Below are 9,823 nucleotides of genomic sequence, written 5' to 3'. Positions count from 1 at the left end.
AATATGATTATGATAATATATAAACACGAAATTTAGTATCGCAAAAATATCCCTTATCTGCTTAAGTTGTTCCTATTCAAAATTGCCAATATTAAGACAATTATTTTTGGGAGAGAATGATATTTGATAAGTAAATAATTTTGTAATCGAAAAAGTTAGTGTTTGAGACCCGGGAATGGGTGCTAATTGCTCTGTTGGCCTCAACTCATAATGAACTGAACAGAAAAAGAAATAAAAAATGTATTTGCGATTCCTAATTATATTTTTCCCTTTGAACTTTGTTTCCCGACAATTGAAGTATTTTTTAAAAGAAGCAAACTTCCATTGTAAAGAAACACTAATAGTAAGAAATCAAATTAGGTTGACATAAATTTAGAAATGTTAACGTTATTTTTGGAAGAAAATAATGTTTCACATTTTGAGAAATAGATTCACTTTCAATAAAATTGATGTCATAAAATTATTATACCTGATGTGAAGACCAAATAGTAAGAAAAAAAATTTTTATTAAGGAAGTTTGCTTTTATCAGATTTCAAAACTTTGAAGTCAACAATTTTCTGCGGATTTGTTTTGTCGTAATAACTCGTGAAATAACAAAGCATTTTCCATAGTTTGACGCGTTAGTTTTATATTTTCCCAATTGTTCCGTCGTTAAGTTTATATATATATATATATATATATATATATATATATATATATATATATATATATATATGTGTGTGTGTGTGTATATATATATATATATATATATATATGTGTGTGTGTGTGTATATATATATATATATATATATGTATATATATATATATATACACATATACATATACATATATATATACATATATTGGTGTGTATGTGTATATTGGTGTAGGTGGGCACCTGTTTATTCATCTTGCAGGTTTCGTTGAATGACAGATGATCTCGTACTTTGACTATTTTGACCTTGATCTTTTCCAGTTTCCTGTAGGTACTCTTGAATTCTGGGCTCGAATTTCTTAGGATAATAAGAGATAGCCATCGTGAAATTATTTCTTTTATTTTCTCGCTGTGATGAATAAAAAAATTAAATAAATTCACAATGGTTAGCTCTTATTATTCTAAACATTTCGAGACCAGAATTCTAGAGTACCCCGGAAACTGGAAATGACCAAAGTGAATATAGTCAAGCATGCAGTCATCTGTCGTTCAACGAAACCTGTAAGATTATATATATATATATATATATATATATATATATATATATATATATATTATATATAATATATATATATATTACATAATATATATATATATATATATATATATATATATATATGTGTGTGTGTGTGTGTGTAAAACCCTTTCTGAGTGGAGATATCTTAACGGGGTGAAAGGATTTGCGTATCGCCCTGATGAACAAAGCTGCACTAATTAGACCCACTAGTCCGCAAATTCCACAATGGTCAGCGCGCTAATGAAATCTGGCCAAACCCAAGACATGAATTGACATGTCTGAGGCCTTTATCCTGCAGGGGACGAGAAATGGCTGCATCTGTTGTGTGTGTATACTTAGAATAATGGTTACTGTTTGCACTGTTGTTGTTAACTTTTTTTTTTTTTTTATGTTACTCGGGCCAATATTAGTCGTAGTAAATTAAGAGAGGCGCAAAACTAAACAGAAATTTCTAATTTCCAGTTACCTGATCTCATTTTTTCTATCAGCATAAAGAACTATCGAATTTTAGATTCGCCTGAATCAGAACTAATTTCAAACTCTTGTTTCTGTAAAGTAATAATTTATGTGTTCTAATGGATTTGGAATTAAGGGTCTCTAAGTTAATGGATTCTAAGTTTAACTCTTCGTAAGCTATACATCCCCAAACAGAACATGCATAATCTTTGTTTATGTTCATCTTGAATTAAAACAGATTTATTTCGTTGGTTCTTAAAACTGTGTGTATATATATATATATATATATATATATATATATATATATATATATATATATGTATATATATATATATATATATATATATATATATATGTATATATATATACATATATATATATATATATATATGTATATATATACATATATATATGTGTATATATATATATATATATATATATATATATATATATATATATATATATATATGTATGTATGTATCTATAATGTTTAATCGCACAGCATCGCTTTGAAGATCACATGATTACGGGAGAAGGTTATTATTCATATATATGATTATTAAAAACTCGACTTAATGGAGTAAGTGAGACTTCAAATTTATCAAATTTATCAATGTTAATTATGTTAGTAATCGAACTGTCGACACTGCGCGTTCAAAAGAATCAATATTAGTAAAACAAAACGACGTCGTCTTGTTTTTCCTTAAGGTCTTTTTTTTCAGACTTACTAGTGAAAGTATTTTATCAGCTTTGCTAAATGTAGTTTCCAAATGTTGGTTATTTTATTAATTTCCTTTTATGAATTTACTCTCTCTCTCTCTCTCTCTCTCTCTCTCTCTCTCTCTCTCTCTCTCTCTCTCTCTCTCTCTCTCTCTCTCTCTCTCTCTGTATTTGTGGGATGTTTTATAAAACCGTTTTATCGTTAGTGGTGTTGTTTTATTTCGTTTACCACTGACATCCATCATCTCCTCCGTGACAGAAATATCTGAAAGGTTATTTGTAATTATCTTGTTTTTAACAACAACAGCAATAAGGATAATATGATTACTATGGTGACAAGGAGTATCACGTTCTAATTCTCTTTATGCTTGAAAGGCTTCAAATATATGAGGGAAAGTTACCTGTAACATCGAACTGTAATTGTAATCACTGATCTCAAACTAGGATTTTGTCTTAGTCCTGCATAATCTGTGTTGCTTCGTTTTGTTATCGTTCATGTGTTAATTCACTTTGGAAATGAGGATTTATTAATCTTTCATTTTATCATTATTTTGATGGATTATTCTATCTCTCTCCCGAAAGTGATTTTGATGTCTGTTTTCAAGATAACGCTTGCAAAGCAGTCAGTTAAGACTTGAATCAGACTATTGCCGTTGCAAATCATTCCCGTTTTAATTATTCGCGTTTTAAGTTCACCAATTAAAGAAAATAGCATAAATGTTTTCGTGCTTTTTTTTCTTTGAAAAGTACCTCACGATAATTCCTCTTCAAAAATTATCATTAGAAAATTACATGAAAACCTTTTGCTTTATCGGATCGAATGTAAACAGAAAGTTACAGCTTATAACTTTGAAAGTAATTATCTTAAATCCATAGCATTGATTGGGGCTGAAAACTGAATCTCAACAATTACTGTTACCTCGAAGTCATTTAAATTATATATATTAAGGAAGACTTCATCCAAAGCATGTCTCCTCACCTAAGCAGTACCCATTTAAGACAATCACTGATTTATTTTCCTTCACATCTTATGAAAAAAATATCCTAATTTTTTTCATAACTCAGTCGCTCTATTAACATTTATATCCTAAATTAAGTTGCATATGAAGATGTTTTTAGCAGTTTCCTGTTTTAACTTCTCCTTTACCCTTTTGTTTATTAGTATTTCTATTTATCTCTTTTCGAGAAAGTTACCTCATATTTTATCTAGTTCTTCTATGTTACCAGCTATTCTACTTATAACTTTTAGTAACTGGATCATTACAAATCCTTTTAAAGTTTCCCAACATCAAACTTTTTGTAGAAGTTGGGAGAAAACACATTTGGTGAAAACAAGGCTCGAGACAGAATTATTTACAATGCCATGAATCTGTCAAACTAAAAAGAGCTGCTCAAAGTTCGCTTGTTAATGATTAATGTTATACCCAATGCAATCTCTCTCTCTCTCTCTCTCTCTCTCTCTCTCTCTCTCTCTCTCTCAAGAGGAGGAGAATTCCAATAGTATTGGAATATACTATTCCTTTTACTTTTACGGTTCATCTTCTGTCGTGGATACGCGATGCAACTCCCTCTCACCTTCCCATGTGCGTCCATAAACACACGTACACAATAGAATATTTATCAAGATGTGTTCATATTCATATAGAGGTTTCTTTATACATGTATACTGTAATACGTACACAAAATTAGTCATATATTATCTCTGATAGTCAATGTGATTGTCTGTCTCTTTCATTCGAAAACTGCTATGAATTTCTGTGCATCCTGCAACGTAAAGAACATTTTAAATTCCCTTTCATCTCTTACCCTGAAAACAAAATTAAAAGGAAAAATCACCAATAATCCCATTCCATTTGCGTATACTCTCTCTCCCTTTGCTTTAATGTTGCCTTCAGTCTACAAAATACTGTTTAATTTCTTGTCATTCGCCTAAGAAAAACAAAGGACGAGGGTCAGGTGAACGTTTTCTCGTGTTCTCGACTTCTTTCTTCTCCTTTCAGCCCCTGTTTGCCTTAATGAGTCCTTCAACCGACAAATTATTTCCATTTCCCTTCCTCTTCTCAAAAACGAAATTGTGATAGATGAAATGAGCTTCAGCAGATCAGAAACCTTTTCCATTTTCTTAGTCGTCGTGTTTCTGTCTATCCCTCCTCCTCCAGTCACTGAATGACTGGCTCTTCAGACTTCGACCGCTGTTGATTCGATTAGCCTCCACGGGAAATGCAACGTGGGATTATCGTTGACGGGTTCTGATAATCACATTAAGACTATAAAACTCACGCAGAGTCAAAATGTCACCGCTGTTAAAACTCAGTCATGCCGCTGAATATATCAATACAATTTGGTTTAATGTTTATTCACAGGAACCTTACTTTTCTGTAAAGTTTCATGGAGTGCAATTTCCCGGAAGCTGATTTTATTCACTCGTTGTGCAATAAAGCTTTTTAGGTCTGTTGTATTTTCATCAACCAAGCACTTTGTAACTCAAAAACAAACGGTAGAAGTATACGAAAATTCCTAAGCTTTATAAACCACAAGTATGCCATTAAGACATTGATTTGTCTTTTCAGAGGAACTCGTTTAAGACAAACACAGACACTAACACTTGAAGTCCTTAAATAGATACATTTTGAATAGATACTGTTATTGTATCAATAAAGGATATACTTACGTCACTTTCTCTCTAAAAATTTAATTGGTCATTTGTTTGTAGATGGGAATTAATCAAACGAATGAAAAACGAATTACCGACACGACCAGCAAATGCGTGGCAAAGGCTGAAGGAAAGTCGAGCATTTTGATGATTTCATACCCCCAATACATTGCCCAATATAGTCCCATAACCCCCCCCCCACTCACTTGACTGTCAAGATAATTATGAGCAATCTTATTATTTGCCAGTATGTCTTCCGATTATGTCAATAACTTGAATTTACTGTACTTTAGATATGGATGGCTAGGAATAGAACATGAAATAAAATCATAAGCATTTATAACTTCATCATATTTGTTTACTGAAAGTAAAATAAAGAAATGACAAATTACAGGTATACATAGAGCTACAAATATTTTACAATGTAATTTTGATTCACTTGTTTCAGATTATAGATTAGCAGAGCGAAGGATCCAATGTAGAACTGTCTGGCCAGTCAAAGGACGCCATAACACTCTTGTGGTAGCATCTCAACGGGTGGCTTATTATTCATTAAACAAAAACAATATAATTTAAAAATTGAGACAAAATTTAATACTAAAAGAATAAGTACAGTCAAATTGCCCAGTCAGTATGAAGTGAAATGCTGAAAACAAAACAGTAAAATATAAGCAGATTCCACATGTAATTCGACACCCACTCCCAGTTTAAAGGTCACCACATCAACTATTTACCGATTAGGTTTTTGTGGTAAGAAGCTAATTCACAGGACAGCCATCCGCTCTCATCTCTTGTGAGGAGTAGCATCAGATATTGATATATGTACAGAAGAGGTGCACACCAAAGCAGATACTCATCACAGAATTTTTTAAACATACCCCCGATGATTCAATGCACGTCCACGAATAAAGTTGAGTGTTTGCATAACTATTCCCATCACTTCTTTAATTTCTTTTGCAATTTATAGGATGCCAGACCTTGGGGATGTAGAACGCAGTGTGTGGTAAGCACATGTGGGGCTTTCTCCTTGACCATGGCAACGAACCTAGATATTTTATTAGTCATGGCAGGGGCTCCATTAGCGTTTCAGATTGTTAGGGTTAATGGTGTTATACAGAAGGCACTTAATCTAACATTTTACCCAAGTATAAATTAATACATGAAATAGCATAAATACCAGTACCCAAAGATGGAGTCCCATACCCCCAGCATTTGGTTCCCATACCCCAATGGGTATGGATACCCCCGGTTAAGAACCCTCGACTTGTAGAAAGATAGACAAGGGGACAGGGTGTTTGGAGCGGTTAACGTATTACAATAGGCAATGTGTGTCATCTAAGCACAGCAAAATGCACTTATGTTTCTAACTCATATATCAATTATTCGTTGAAATTATCTTTCATATTCAGTGTGATCCTTCATCACAACGTTAATAATTATCAGCATTATTGTGGTGGCTGTTGTTATTGTTATATTTCATCTATGAATTGATATTTATTCGTCACTAAAATACAGTTCGATTTATTGCTGAATGCATACATTTTATTGTTCCGGACAACTGGCTATTATTTACGAAGATTTTTACTGTTCCGCATATTCACATGTCTGAAATAGTGTTGGAGATTCAAATTGATAATTGTATCATTACTTTTTTCTTATTTTGATTATCTTCCAAATAATTATTAGCTCATTACTAGAATGCAGATAAATATACCGATGAATACTTTCTTATTGTTTACCTTACAACAAAACTTCGTCAATCGCATTTGATGTTTATCTATCTTTGGAGAAATGTATTATATATACATATAATATATACATGAATATCCAATGAGATATATATTTGAGAATTCCATCGTATCGTCCATAATATCCCGCCGATAATTACGGGGCATTAAAAGGGTTTTGGCGTTTCCCTTTATCTGGACGTTGTATCGAAATTCTATTAACGACGAACCTACTGAAGAGAAGGTTCATTTAATAATCATCACAGCATTGAGTTTATTGACATGTATTTATTCTGACGAGTGTATGTATAGGAATGTGTTTGTGTGTGTGTGTGTGTGTGAGAGAGAGAGAGAGAGAGAGAGAGAGAGAGAGAGAGAGAGAGAGATGATGATACAGTAATTATTGTTTGTTCAGAATCGTAGCATTTATATATTCTTGTGAATAAAAACAAAATTTTCCTAGTCGTTTTGTAATGAATATATTGTTTTAGTAAAATATTCAAATAGGAAGTGACGAGTGATATAAATTACTATCAGAATTATTATATGATCCATCATATTTAAAAAATCTAATACTGAGAATTAGAGTACATTTGAATGCCAATAAAAAAAGCCTGCAAGTATCCAGTGTAAAAAAATGCAAAAATTCTCAGAAGAATTAAAGATCGCATTAAAGTCTAGCAATGAGAATTGATTATTTATGAAGGGATTTATCTCGGGAAATCTCTCCACCACTAAAAACGGAATGTTGTAAATTCGCTGTTTAAGAATAATATCAGAGAAAATTCTCGGTTGGTTATAATCTTTTATTGGAGGATTTCGTTTTGTTTATCTCTTCTTATAATAAAATCACAGCCTGGTGTATATTTCTCCACAGCGATTTTCTTAAAGAGCCTGTGAATAAGTTTGAATAAATAAGTTGCATATTCTAAGTTCATGAAGACATTTAAGAGTATATTTCATATTAAAGGAGCGGTATTGTAAATAGCGTAATTAAGAATCAAGATAAGTAGTTTATCTGAACAACCAGTTTGGTGTTTCGTTTTTGCCTTTTCCATTTATATGTCTTTTTCTCCATTAATGTCATTACTATTTTTTCTTTATCCTTCTCTCCTATTGAAGCTTTGCTTCTCGCTGAAGCCTGATTCTCTGACCAACCAGACCAGTTTTCAATGCCGTTGCAATCTTACTTCTAATATGCCATTTTCTTGCAATTAGAATTGTTTAGTTTGGGTTATTACATTCCCATGCTCTCTCTCTCTCTCTCTCTCTCTCTCTCTCTCTCTCTCTCTCTCCTGTTGTGTAACAAGTTTTGCCTCAAAATTCTAATTGAACATTGTATTTGAATTTTGAATTATTTACTGTTATTTTACTCTCCTAACTAGTGTTGGTTGATTATATGATTTTTATACGTATTATATACTTGAAATACCACTATCTTTATAATGAATGCCAATAACAGTAATAATGATATAATGTTATAATGTAATATCATCTTCATTAACTTTACGCCATGCTTCTCCCTCTGCCCATGCTGATAAAGATATGTTCAAAGGAAATCGCATTTAAAGGCTTCCTTACATTTAAGTGTTTTTGAAACATTACTTTTTAGATTATAGGATAATTGTGTAATAAGATAAGAAGTAAATGCATCTTCATATAACTTGGAAAATATATTGATTTACGAAATATGCCCTGATGTCAGGGTATTGACAGTCAATTACTTAACAAATTAGGAATAAAGCATTGTACTTTGAATGTAATAGACCAACGTTCAAATCTGTAAATACAAATAATCACTACTCAAACTTTAGGAAGAAGTTGATTTGGATTTTATTAAATGTAGAATTGCAACTTTATTTTTCGTTCCAAATAAATTCTGGTTATAATCTGTTTAATGTCAAAGGTTGAGTGTTCAATAATATGTGAGAATGACAATGTATTTGAAGAATCACAGTATCTGGCGTACAACCTTGATTTCAAAATTCCAACTAATATTCTGATCAAAAGAAGGGACTTAAGCTACTCCCCCCCCCCCCCGACCTTGTGACGTTTAAGAGCACGATTACCCTTACTCCTGATGTTATGGATAGAGTACAAGCTATAGGCCTGTACTCTCTCTCTCTCTCTCTCTCTCTCTCTCTCTCTCTCTCTCTCTCTCTCTTCTCTTATTAGCATGATAACATTTTTTTTCTCCTCTAACTCCTGAAAGAGTTGAGACGCCTGAAATAATTCAGAATTTTGAAGTGATAACCTGGTAAACATCCGGCTTGGAAGATGCCTTAGGTTAGATGAGATTAAATAATTTATTTTTGGATTGTGTTTTCCACACATATCGTATGCATACATACATACATACATACACACGTGTGTATGTATATATATATATATATATATATATATATACTGTACATGTAAATTTAAACAACCGTTTACAAATCCATGTAAAACAAATATTGGTGACGTTTTACAGAATTAGTGTCTAATATATATATATATATATATATATATATTATATGTATATATATATATATATTTATATGTATATATATATATATATATACAGTATACAAATATATGTATCCTGATTCCAGGAATAATAAAAACACTTCTCATCCTCGTCCATAGTAATTTTAACGCAATTATATTCAGCGTTGTTCAGCATTTTTCTTTCTTTGAAAAGTCCTCAACAGATTACAGAAGTAAATTTTGAAGTGGAACGCGCACACATAAAAGAATAACTGAAGTGAAACCCTTCACAAAGGTTTCAATCTGCCTATGAATTGGAGGCAAACTCAGACTGACACAATGCTACAATAAAACTCCCATCAGCCCCCCCCCCCCTTCCCCCCTTCCACCATTCCTATCCACCACCCTTTGTGATGTAAAATGAAAAAGGAGAGGGAAATCCAGCAACGAGACCGAAAGTTTTAACGGGAATAATCCCATCAAGATCTATAGAATAAGTTTACTCTATAGACCTTGTGTTCCATGTTACCCATTCCTACAAGTAACGTCCTTACCAGCTTTCCTGTCTTAATTATTCTTTTCTACA

Source organism: Palaemon carinicauda, chromosome 3 (genome assembly GCF_036898095.1).
Source record: "Palaemon carinicauda isolate YSFRI2023 chromosome 3, ASM3689809v2, whole genome shotgun sequence".
Classification (NCBI taxonomy): Eukaryota; Metazoa; Arthropoda; class Malacostraca; order Decapoda; family Palaemonidae; genus Palaemon; species Palaemon carinicauda.
Note: the sequence above shows the minus strand (reverse complement) of the source record.